This window comes from Chiloscyllium plagiosum, chromosome 3 (genome assembly GCF_004010195.1).
Source record: "Chiloscyllium plagiosum isolate BGI_BamShark_2017 chromosome 3, ASM401019v2, whole genome shotgun sequence".
NCBI lineage: Eukaryota > Metazoa > Chordata > Chondrichthyes > Orectolobiformes > Hemiscylliidae > Chiloscyllium > Chiloscyllium plagiosum.
This window is the reverse complement of record NC_057712.1, coordinates 22,793,154-22,806,622: the sequence shown is the minus strand read 5'-3', so window position 1 is coordinate 22,806,622 and position 13,469 is coordinate 22,793,154.

The window sequence follows — 13,469 nt, the reverse complement described above, 5'->3', positions numbered from 1 at the left end:
TCAGAACTGTACGCAGTACTCCAAATGTGACCGAACCAAAGTCCTATACAACTGTAACGTGACCTACCAACTCTTGTACTCAATACCCCGTCCAATGAAGGAAAGCATGCCTTATGCCTTCTTGACCACGCTATCAATCTGCGTTACCATCTTCTGGGTACAATGGATCTGAACACCCAGATCTCTCTGTATATTTTCGCCAGGGCTTTTCCATTCACCATATACTTGAATTGAATTGAATTGAATTGAATTTATTGTCATGTGTGCCAAGGCACATTGAAAAGCTTTGTCTTTTGAGCGATACAGGCAGATCACACAGTTAAGTAGCATTGATAGTAAATAATAGGGAAACAGCGGCAAAAACAAAAACACAGTCCAGGCGAATATTAAGAGTTTGTGAGTCCATTCAGTATTCAAGCAACAGTAGGGTAGAAACTGTTGCGAAACCTTCTCCCTGATGGTAGAGGTTGTAGAAAAACATTGCCAGGATGGAATGGAACTTTAAGAATGCTGGCGGCCTTTCCTTGACAGTGGGCCTGGTAGATGGATTCTATAGATGGGAGGTTGGCCTTTGTGATTGTCCAAGCCGAGTTCACCACTCTCTGTAACTGTCTCCAATCTTGAATGGCACAGTTGCAATTCCAGGTGGTGATACATCCAGACAGAATGCTCTTGATGGTGCACCTATAAAAGTTGGCAAGGGTATTCACCATCATGCCGAATTTCCTCAGCTGTCTGAGGAAGAAGAGACATTGTTGGGCCTTTTTAACCAGTGCATCCACATGAAGAGTCCAAGAATGTTTGTTGTCTATGACCACTCCCAGGAGCTAGACATTCTCCACTTGTTCCACCTCTGTGCTGTTAATGTGTAGAGGGGCATGAGTAACATCCCGCCAAAAGTCAATAATGATTTCTTTTGTTTTGCTGGCATTGAGAGCTAGGTTGTTCTCAGTGCATCATTTTTCCAGGCTTCCACCTCTCATTTGTAGGTCTGTTTCGTCGCCATCTGAGATTTGACCAACTATGGTGGTGTCATCAGCGAACTTGTAAATGGCATTAGTCTGGTATTTGACGACGCAGGTCAAGGGTTTAAAGTGAGCACAGTAGGGGCTGAGTATGCACCCCTGGGGGGCTCCAGTGTTGAATGTTAGTGAGAATGAAATATTGTCCCCAATCTTCACTGATTGTGGCCTGTGGACCAGGAAACTGAGGAACCAGTTGCAGAGAGTGAGGCTTAGTGCGAGATCACTAAGGCTAGTAATCAGTCTCAAGGGGGTAATAGGCTAAACTGTATGCAATGAGTAGGATTCTTACGTAGCTGTTCTTGGTGTCAAGATATTCTAGGGAGGAGTGAAGGGCAAGTGATATGGCATCTGGCTCTTATAGTTCACTCTTGAATTGGATCTTCCAAAATGCTTTACCTCACATTTGCCCAGAGCGAACTCCATCTGCCATTTCTCTGCCCAACTCTTCATTCTATCTATATTCTGCTGCATTCTCTGACAGTCCCCTTCACTATCTGCTACTCCACCAATCATAGTGTCATCTGCAAACTTGCTAATCAGACCACCTATTCCTTCCTCCAGATCATTTACGTATATTACAAACAACAGTAGTCTCAGTACAGATCCCTGTGGAATATCACTGGTCACATTTCTCCATTTTGAGAAACTCCCTTCCACTACTACTCTCTGTCTCCTGCTACACAGCCAGTTCTATATCCATCTAGGTAGTACATCCTGGACTCCATGCGACTTCATTTTCTCCATCTATCTACTATGGGGAACCTTATCAAATGCCTTACTGAAGTCCACGGATAGAACATAAGAACTAGGAGCAGGAGTAGGCTCTCTGGCCCTTTAAGTCTGCTCTGCCACTCAATAAGATCATGGCTGATCTTTTCATAGACTCAGCTCCACTTACCCACATTTTCATCATATCCCTTAATTGCTTTACTTTTCAAAAAAGTATCTACCTTAGCTTTAAAAGTGATTACTGAAGTAGCGTCAACTATTTTCCTGGGCAAGGAAATCCATAGATTAACAACCCTCTGGGTGAAGAAGTTCCTTCTCAGTTCAGTTCTAATCCTGTTTCCTCTATCTTGAGGCCATGCCCTCTTGTACTAGTTTCACCTGCCAGAGGAAACATCCTCTCTACTTATCTCTTATCTATTCCCTTCAAAATTTTATGTTTCTATAAGATTCCCCCCTCATTCTTCTGAATTCCAATGAATATAATTCCAGTCTACTCGACCTAGTGAACCTCCTCTGCACCCCCTTTAGTGCCAGTACATCCTTTCTTAAATCAGGAGACCAAATCTGCATAGACTAGTCCAGGTGTGGCCTCACCAGCACCTTGTACAGCTGGAACATTACCTCTCTGCTTTTAAACTCAACCCCTTTAGGAATGAAGGACAAAATTCCATTTGCCTTCCTAATTATTTGTTGTATCTGCAGACCAACCTTCTGTGATTCATGCACAAGGATACCCAGGTCCCTTTGCAAATCAGCATCCTGCAACTTTTTACCATTCAAGTATTAATCTATTTACTGTTATTCCTATCAAATTAGGGGAAGGCCAACTTCACATTACTTCACATTTACTAACATTGTATTCCATCTGCCAGACCTTTGCCTACTCACTCAGTGTATCTATGTTCCTCTGCAAAATTTCACAATCCTCTGCACACTTTGCTCTGCCACTCATCTTTGTGTTATTGGCAAATTTTGACGCCATAAACGTGGTTCCCCAATTCCAAATCATCTATATAAACTGTAAATAATTGCCGTCCCATCACCGATCCCACAAGGCACACCACTAGCCACTGATTGTCAGCCAGAAGAGCACTCATTTACCCTCACTCTTTACTTCCTGTCAGTCAACCAATCCTCTATCCACATTAATACTCTACCTCTAACACCCCTTATCTTATGCAGCAGCCTCATGTGTGGCACCTTGTCAAAGGCCTTTTTGAAATCTAGGTACACCACATCCACTGGGTCCCCGTTGTCCATCTTGCTTGAAATGTCTTCATAGAATTCCAAACGATTTGTGAAGCATGACCTGCCCTTCATGAATGGTGCGATTCCTGCCTTGGGTGACTGCCTGTGTGGAGTTTGCACATTCTCCTTGTGTGTGCGTGGGGTTCCTCCAGGGGCTCCAGTTACCTCCCACAGTCCAAACATGTGCAGGTCAGGTGAATTGGCCATGCTAAATTGTCCATAGTACGAGGTTCATTAGTCAGAGGGAAATGGGTATGGGTGTGTTGCTTTTCAGAGGGTCGGTGTGGACTTGTTGGGCCAAATGGCCTGTTTCTATGCTGAAGGAAACCAAAGAAAACCCACACTGCATCTGTACAATGGGACATCTTCCCTCATTAATGAACTTGGTCACATCCTCAAAGAATTCTATTAAGTTGGTAAGACATGACCTTCCCTGCACAAAACCTGCTGCCTATCATTGATAAGCCCATTTTCTTCCAAATGTAAATAGATCCTATCCCTCAGTATCTTCTCCGTGTTCAAGGATGCTGAAAAGATATCTGTTAAGTCCCTAGCTATTTCCTCTCTTGCTTTCCTCAGTAACCTGGGATGGATCCCATCCGGACCTGCGGACTTGTCCACCTTAATACCTTTTAGAATACCCAACACTTCCTCCCTCCTTATGCCGAAGTGACCTAGAGTAATCAAACATCTATCCCTAACCTCAACATCCTTCATGTTCCTCTCCTTGGAAAATACCGAAGCAAAGTACTATTAATAATCTCACCCGTTTTCTCTGATTCCACGCATAACTTTCCTTCTTTGTCCTTGAGTGGGCCAACCCTTTCTCTGATTACCTTCTTGTTCCTTATACACAAATAAAAGACTTTCAGATTTTCCTTAAGCCTGTTTGCGAAAGATATTTCATGACCTCTTTTAGCCCTCTTAATTCCTCATTTCAGATTGGTCCTACTTTCCCAATATTCTTCCAAAGCTTCATTTGTTTTCAGTCACCTAGACCTTATGTATGCTTCCTTTTCCCTCTTAGCTAGTCTCACAATTTCACCTCACATCCATGGTACCGTAGTCTTGTCATTTCTATTCCTCATTTTCACAGGGAGATGTGTGTCCTGCACTCTAATGAATCTCTCTTTAAAAGCATCTTAAATATTAAACGTGGATTTACCCTCAAACAACTGTTCCCAATCCACTTTCCCCAGCTCCTGCCGAATTTTGGTTTAGTTGGCCTTCCCCTAATTTAGCACTCTTCTTTTAGGACCACTTTTACCTTTGTCCACGAGTACTCTAAAACTTACAGAATTGTGATCACTACTCCCAAAGTAATCCCTAACTGAAACTCCAACTTGCAGAACGGTTCAGAGACCATCTCTGAGACACACGCACTAAGCAACTCCACCGCCCTGTGGCCAAACACTTCAACTCCCCTTCCCACTGTGCCAAAGACATGCAAGTCCTTGGCCTCCTCCACCGCCAAACTCTAGCCACCCGACACCTGGAGGAAGAATGCCTCATCTTCCGCCTTGGAACCCTCCAACCACACAGGATCAATGTTAATTTCATCAGTTTCCATATTTGCCCTGCCCTCATCTTATCCCAGATATCCCCACCCCCTCCCATTTATCTCTCAGCTGCCTTGGGCCCTGCACCCCCTCACCCCATTCCTGATGAAGAGCTTATGCTTGAAACGTCGATCCTCCTGCTCCTCGGATACTGCCTGACCAGCTGTGCTTTTCCAGCACACATTACAACTTTGATCTCCAGCACCTGCAGTCCTCATTTCCTCCTTATCAGTGGAATAGAAAGGTTATTGCAGTAGAGCTCTGATGTTCCAGTATTGATCCTGCTATCTGCACAGAATATCAATTCTAAAACTTCAGACAGTGTTTTTCCTGCCTGTGGAACTTTTTCCCCAAACGACTGTCATCACCTGAAACTCCAACCCGAGTCTGCACAAGTTCAAATGCATAGTTAATCATCGCTTGCACATCTAAGACTGTTGTAGCATGTATTACACTATTGAAAACCTCAAACTGAAAGCCCAGTGGACTTGATTCAACTCTTGTTCTGCCTAGGTCAAGTTTGTGACGGCTGAATCATTTTGCAGCTGTGCCTTGCTACACAGTGAATATAGGTATAAGCCAGACGACCTTTTCAAAAAAAAAGAATTCTAAATGTAGAAAATACTCTGATTGCATTGAAGATTATTGAAGGCATGGCTTCCAACTGTGGAGCAATTAGAAATGGAGTTGCACAAAAGGCCACAATTGTATGAGTGCTGCAATCCCCAGTGGCTTATTGAGCTGGGGAGGAGTACAGAGGGAGAAGTCATGGAGGGATGTGAAAATAGAAATGAAAATGTTAAAAGCGAGATGTTTCCAGACTGGAATGCAGGTCAGGAGGCACAGAAGTAATGTATGAATAGGACCTGGTGCAAACTAAGACACAGTAAGAAGACTTCTGGCTGCATTTGAGTTTTTGGTGGGGGGAAGATGGGAGGCCAGCCAGGAATGTATTGGAATCGTCAAGCCGAGAAGTCACAAATCCGTGGATGAGGATTTCCACAGTTGATGAAGTTGACCATTTTGGTAATGAGGTGGATACATGGTCACAAAATCATTTCAGTGTCAAATAGGACTCCAAAACTATAAGTCCAAGACTCAGACAAAGGCAAGGAAGAAGGTTAGAGTTAGTGGCAGGAACAGAATCAAATATTTAGTTTGAGGAAATTTATACTTCTGCAGAACGTTTAGAAAAAATGTGGAAAATGCTAGCATTTATTGCACTGTACGTGAACCACTTGCTGGGTCAGAGAGCAGTTAAGAGACAAAACTATTGCTTTGTGCCTGGGGTCAGTATGGACCAGAATGAGCGAGAACAGCATTGTCCCTTAATCAGGACATTACTGATTAAGTTGGGATTTTAGAACAATTTTGTAATCGGATGGAATTGGGTGCTACTAGCTGACTGTCATCCACTCTGCCCTTACATGTATGAAAATAACCAAACCTGCTGTCCAGAGATTTTCCTGTCACAGAACTGCACCTGATCAGCTTGCAGATAAAATGATCACATTATCTGCATAAATTAACACCAGTATGAGAATTGTAATGAAATGTGCTGTTATAAATTAGCTTATGAGGTTATAAGAAGGCAGAAAGCAAAGGTGTAATAAATTAGGCTGGTTTGCTCATGTGTAACACAAAGTACAGAAAGGGCCCTAAAAGTCAAGAAAGAAGAAGAGACAATTTATTGTTCAGAGTACTGCTTAGTGCATTGGGAACTGCAAACAAAAGTCAAAGGAGCAGTTGCTTATCTCAGTAACTCAGGTCATGTTATTATATTCCTACACACACTGTAATGAAGTCCTGTGGTTAATGAGGTATCACTCAAAGCTGCACTCATCAATGTTCATGGTGTGTACCACATTCCAGAGAAGACTTCAACCTTGAATGCTAAACAGCTCTAACGCTCTGCACCCCCATGAGGGAAATATTCAAGTATGACAATCTTACTGTCATCTTCTTTTCAATCAAATAATCCTGCTGTCATTGCCATCTTAAGCGGTGATATGGTTTTTGTCTCTTCATGTATCCTCCAAGTAATTTCCATCCCTTTCATCAAATGACACCTATTCACACTGCAGTTGTGGCCTAATGCCCACCGCTTTACAATATTCCTGCCTATCTGTAATGTCATAAGAGGTAAGTACAAGCTGGGTTTACACAGCAGAGGCAACATTCCAACTCATGATCCAATAATTGATGCAGGGATCAATGTTACATCGTGACAGGCAGACATTCCATCTGGCCACACTATGCAGCAATATCACTGGAATTTTGGGCCCTTACTATCATTTGTTCATGCTGTCTCCTTACCTTGGTAATGTATGATTTCAGATTATTCTATGTTGAGTGAGTACAGGCAACCATCTGGTACTCACTAGGTGTCTGCTCTTTGTATCTTAGCCTTTTCAGTGAATGCAGCTGACAATCTGTGATGCTTTCTGAATTAACTGCAGCCAAAGGGTTACCAATTGAATTTCTGTCTTCTCTGAAAGTTTTTTGGATAGGTCATTGGTGGAAACATGTCAATCATCCCAGTCAAAGCCATTGAAGTTGAAACTCCCACCAGCATTTCCAAATCTCAGACTCTCAGGTGGTACCCTCCCCAACCATGTTTTTCTTTTCAAAAAGTATTTGACTGCAGCACCCTGCTTATCTTTTCCATTGTAAAGAATCAACCTCCTCACTTTGTAAATGTTGGCGGATTTAACAACATGAGGTTATTGACTGGGTAAGTCTCAGGATTTGGATACATTCAGCATTTCTTTTGGCTCCAGTATCCAAAGATGAATTGGCATAGCTGGTATCACAGCTCAATCTTAACCTTTTCTCACCCACTATCCTTAATGTTTGGCAATGGGCACTTGAACTGGAAAAAGAATGCTTACCAAATACCTTACTGCCACCACATAGATCCCGCCCCCCACTTCACCACCACCCCCCGCACCACCATCATCAACTTCATTACTCCCCAGCTATCAGCTGTATATGGATCAGCTAAATCAACACAGATTGCAAATTAAAGACAAGCCTTTTGAATCTATGTGGCTCAATTATTTCTCACATTGTCTATCCACCCACTTCTCCATCAGGGAACAATCTTTATGACTAAAGATAATAGTCAGCTGCAGTATTCTGACATTAGGTTCCCCACATCCCTGGGATGAGTCAGCATCACCTTGCAGACAAAGTGGTTGTTTGAGTAAGGCGCCTAATCGATAATCATGTCTGGTCTTTGGCTCAATATTGTGTGTATTCTTTTAACTCCTCATTTGCCAAGTTAAAACTGGTTCTTATTCTATCCAAAATGAGTAAATAAACATAACTGTTTTGGAGGTACAGAAATGAACATGTTACATTTACTCAATGAGCAAAACCAATTCATAACCATAACACCGATAAACTAAGGGTAAGTGTAATGGGCTCCATGACATATCACACCTGCCAATGTTCCATTTAGAAAAGTGAATTATGCACAGAAGCACAAATCTCCTCAAACTCCTGGTAGTTGTGAAAGATTTATTGTTTACTCTAAATAATTGCATATTGTTGGACCAAATAAGCAAAACATTGTAATTCTGATAACCAGTGAAATGTGGTTTGGTTTTCCATTTTTTTCTTGCTGTTGAGGGCTTGAAGGCTCCAATTGAGTGCTTGAGTTACTTAAAGCATTGAGCCTGACACAGGTCTCTCCAGTCAGCAGACCAAACCCCCACCACTTCCATTAATCTTTGCCCTACCACACTGTTATGAAGATAGGTGATTCAAATATTAATGTATATTAATGTCAACTAGTTGCAAATGTGCATATATTTTGAATGTTTGAAAAGAACACTTTCCAAAGGATAATTCAGTGGATACAACAGCAATAATGATTGGGTCATTATAGACAATTTGTATGTTAGAGTTCTTTACTCTGGAACTGACGAAGGTTTATATGCAAATATGAAGGCTTCTATCTGTAGGACTGGCACAATTGTTTCTTGGTTTTTTCATTCATGCTTGCTGATTGCAATGTTCCTAATATAGTCCAGTCCTAATTTTTTGCTGTTGCGTGAAAACTGAGTCAGTCAGTCACAAAAATGAAGCAGAAAGGCTTAGAATTTGAAACATAGCACATCTATTATGAGGAGTAAAACATATATTTAAATTTATAATTTTATACATCTTCCAATGTTTTACCTGTAGTGATCAGAATTTTTGTTGCAAAGGTGCTACTGTGGAAAGGAAGTGTGAAATAGTTCTACCATCTTAGAAAAATAATTAAGAAAAAAGCTTGTAAGAAACTTGCCAAGAAACAGCAAACAAGTGTTTTTCAATTGATTCTCATAAATTAAATAGTCTTTTCTTCATCCACTGCCACTATTAGTGGACAGGTACACAGGATAGTTAAAAAGGCATTTAGCGCGCTTACCTTCATTGCTCAGACCTTAGAGTATAGAAGTTGGGACATCATTTTGAGGTTGTAGAAGACATTGGTGAGGCCTCTTATGGAGTACTGTGTGCAGTTCTGATCATCCTGCCATAGGAACCATATTAACAAATTGGTGAGGATTCAGAAAAGTTTTAACAGGATGTTGCTGGAAATGGGGAATTTGAGAGATAAAAATAGACTGGAACTTTTTTCACTGGTGCATAGGAGATTGAGGGGTGACCTTATTGAGATTATAAAATCATCAGGGGCATCAATAAGATGAATGTAAAAGGTCTTTTCTCTAGGGTAGCAAGGTTCAAAAATTAAGGGACATATTTTTAACATGAAATTTAAAAGGAACGTGAAGGACAAAATTTTCACAGAGTGGTTTGTGTGCGAAATGAACTGCCAGAGAAAGTGGTAGCTGCAGGTGCATGAAACATGTTTAAAAGACATTCAGATAAATTTGTGAATAGGAATGGTTTGGGGAGATATGGGCCAAGCACAGGCAGGTGGGAATGGTTTAGTTTGGGAACATGGTCAGTGTGGACTGGTTGGACCAAAGGGTCTGTTTCCATGCTGTATGACACGATATGACTCTAGTTAAAAGTAAATATCAGAATTACATAAAAATCTCTGCATGGATTGTATACCACAAGACTTTCTTTAATAAAAGTCTTTGTCACAGAACTCAGGGCAGGAATGGAAACAATGAACTTGGGAATTCCTCTACCATCGTCATCCTTCTGGGGAAAATAAACTGTATAGCAGTTTACAACCTAATACATCCCAAAGTACTTTAGAGCCAAGTTTTCATTTTTTTAATTGTAGTCACTGTTAGCAAATGTCAATAAAAATAGCAATGATTATTTTTGCTGTTTGAATTCATGTATCGTTGGACATCGGAGTGCATCTGGGAAAATTAACAAACAGAGCAATTCACAACTGATCTTGGAGGAACTGTTGGGTGAAGTTCACAGCACAGAATCAGATAAGTTAATCATTGTTTTAAGTGTGGCCTACAGAGAATCTGCAGTAGTGAGCAGAGTGGGTTCTTTCTTGATTCTATGTTTTGGTGATATGTCTCTTGATTACACTTAAAATATAAGACATAATTATTAATTTAACCTGGAGCAGTGTTTGTAGAGGAATAAGGTGGTGTTAATTTCTGGGTTTGTAGATTGTGAAGGGGCAAAGATGGCCTTTAATAGAGTGTTATGTACTTCTTGTCAGATGTGGGAGTTTAAAGACAGTTTAAGGGTTACTATGGATTATATCTGCCATAAATGCTGTTGGCTGTGAATCTTATCAGATCAGTTAGAAGCAATGAGAAATTTGCAACAGCAACAGTATGTGATGGATAGCAGTTATAGAAAGGGAGGCAAGTCTCAGATACAGTCACATAGTTGGATTAACTCCAGGCAAGGTAAGAGAGGTAGGCAGCTAGTGCAGGAATCTTTTATGGATATACCCATTTCAAACAGATATGCTGTTTTGGAAAATGTAGGGGGTGATGGATTCTCAGGGGAACATAGCACGAACAGCCGAGTTTCTGGTATTGAGACTGGCTCTAATGCAACGAGGGGTATGTCGGGTTCCAAGAGATCAATTGTGTTAGGGGATTCTCTAGTCTGAGTTACAGATAGATGTTTCTGTGACAAGCAGTGAAAAGGCAGAATGGTGTGTTGCTTCCCTGGTGCCAGGATCAAGGATGTCTCAGAGAGGGTGCAGAATGTTCTCACGGGGTGAGGGGCCAGCAGGAGGTAATTGTCCACATTGGAACCAATGACATAAGAAGGGAAAAGGTTGAGATTCTGAAGGGAGATGACAGGGAGTTAGGCAGAAATTTAAAAAGGATTTCCTTGAGAGTAGTAATATCTGGATTACTCCCGGTGCTACGAGCTAGTGAGGGCAGGAATAGGAGGAGCAGATGAATACATGGCTGAGGAGCTGGTGTATGGGAGAAGGATTCACATTTTTGGATCATTGGATTCTCTTTTGGGGTAGAAGTGACCTGTACAAGAAGGATGGATTGCACCTAAATTGGAAGGGAACAAGTGTACTGGCAGGGAAATTTGCTTGAGTTGCTCAGGAGGATTTAAAGTAGTAAGTTGGGTAGGTGGGACCCAGGGAGATAGTGAGGAAAGAGATCAATCTGAGACTGGTACAGTTGAGAACAGAAGCGAGTCAAACAGTCAGGGCAGGCAGGGACAAGGTAGGACTAATAAATTAAACTGCATTTATTTCGAGGCAAGGGGCCTAACAGGGAAGGCCGATGAATTCAGGGCATGGTTAGGAAGATGGGACTGAGATATCATAGCAATTACAGAAACAAGGCTCAGGGATGGGCAGGACAGGCAGCTTAATGTTCCAGGATATAAATGCTCCAAGATGGATAGAAAGGGAGGCAAGAGAGGAGTGGGGGGAGTGGGGGGGTGGCATTTCTGATAAGGGATAGCATTACAGCTGTGCTGAGAGAGGATATTCCCGGAAATACATCCAGGGAAGTTATTTGGGGGGAGCTGAGAAATAAGAAAGGGATGATAACCGTATTGGGATTGCACTTTTAACCCCCTAATAGTCAGAGGTAAATTGAGAAACAAACTTGTAAGGAGATCTCAGATCTGTAAGAATAATAGGATGGTTATGGTAGGGGATTTTAACTTTCCAAACATCGACTGGGATTGCCATAGTGTCAAGGGTTTAGATGGAGAGGAATTTATTAAGTGTATACAAGACAATTTTCTGATTCAGTATGTGGATGTACCTACTAGAGAAGGTGTAAAACTTGACCTACTCTTGGGAAATAAGGCAGGGCAGGTGACTGAGGTGTGAGTGGGGGAGCATTTTGGGGCCCGTGACCATAATTCTACTAGATTTAAAATAATGATGGAAAAGGAGAGACCAGATCTAAAAGTTGAAGTTCAAAATTGGAGAAAGGTCAATTTTGACGGGATTAGGCAAGAATTTTCGAAAGCTGATTGGGGGCACATGTTTGCAGGTAAAGGGACGGCTGGAAAATGGGAAGCCTTCAGAAATGAGAAATGTGAATCCAGAGAAAGTATATTCCTGTTAGGGTGAAAGGAAAGGCTAGATGTACGAAATGCTGGATAACGAAAGAAATTGAGGGTTTAGTTAAGAAAAAGAAGGATGCATATGTCAGGTATAGAAAGGATAAATCGAATGAATCCTTAAAAGACTATAAAGGAAGTAGGAGTATACTTAAAAGGGAAATCAGGAGGGCAAAAAGGAGACATGAGATAGCTTTGGCAAATAGAATTAAGAAGAATCCAAAGAGTTTTTACAATTGAGGGTTTGGTTAAGAAAAAGAAGGATGCATATGTCAGGTATAGAAAGGATAAATTGAATGAAGGAAGTAGGAGTATACTTAAAAGGGAAATAAGGAGGGCAAAAAGGAGACATGAGATAGCTTTGGCAAATTGAATTAAGAAGAATCCAAAGTTTTTACAAATACATCAAGGACAAAAGGGTAACTAGGGAGAGAATAGGGCCCCTCAAAGCCCTTTCCTGAAGAAGGGCTTATGCCCGAAACGTCGCTTCTCCTGTTCCTTGGATGCCTGACCTGCTGCGCTTTTCCAGCAACACATTTTCAGCCCCTCAAAGATCAGCAAGGCGGCCTTTGTGTGGAGCTGCAGAAAATTGGGGAGGTACTAAATGAGTATTTTGCATCAGTATTTACTGTGGAAAAGGATATGGAAGATATAGACTGTAGGGAAATAGATGGTGACATCTTGAAAAATGTCCATATTACAGAGGAGGAAGTGCTGGATGACTTGAAATGGGTAAAGGCGGATAATTCCCCAGGACCTGATCAGGTATACCCTAGAACTCTATGGGAAGCTAGAGAAGTGATTGCTGGGCCTCTTGCTGAGATATTTGAATCATCATATATTCACAGGTGAGGTGTCGGAAGACTGGAGGTTAACTTGGTGTCACTATTTAAGAAAGGTGGTAAGGACAAGCCAGGGAACCAGGACCAGTGAGCCTGACCTCAGTGGTGGGCAAGTTGTTGGAGGGAATCCTGAGGGACAGGATGTACATGTATTTGGAAAGGCAAGGACTGATTAGGGATAGTCAACATGGCTTTGTGCATGGGAAATCATGTCTCACAAACTTGATTGAGTTTTTTGAGGAAGTAACAAAGAAGATTGATGAGGGCAGAGTGGTAGATGTGATCAATATGGACTTCACTAAAACGTTTGACAAGGTTCCCCATGGGAGACTGATTAGCAAAGTTAGATCTCATGGAATACAGGGAGAACTAGCCATTTGGATACAGAACTGGCTCAAAGGTAGAAAACAGAGGGTGGTGGCGTAGGGTTGTTTTCAGACTGGAGGCCTGTGATCAGTGGTGTGCCACAAGGATCAGTGCAGGGTCCTCTACTTTTTGTCATTTACATAAATGATTTGGATGCGAGCATAAGAGGTACAGTTAGTAAGTTTGCAGATGACACCAAAATTGGAGGTGTA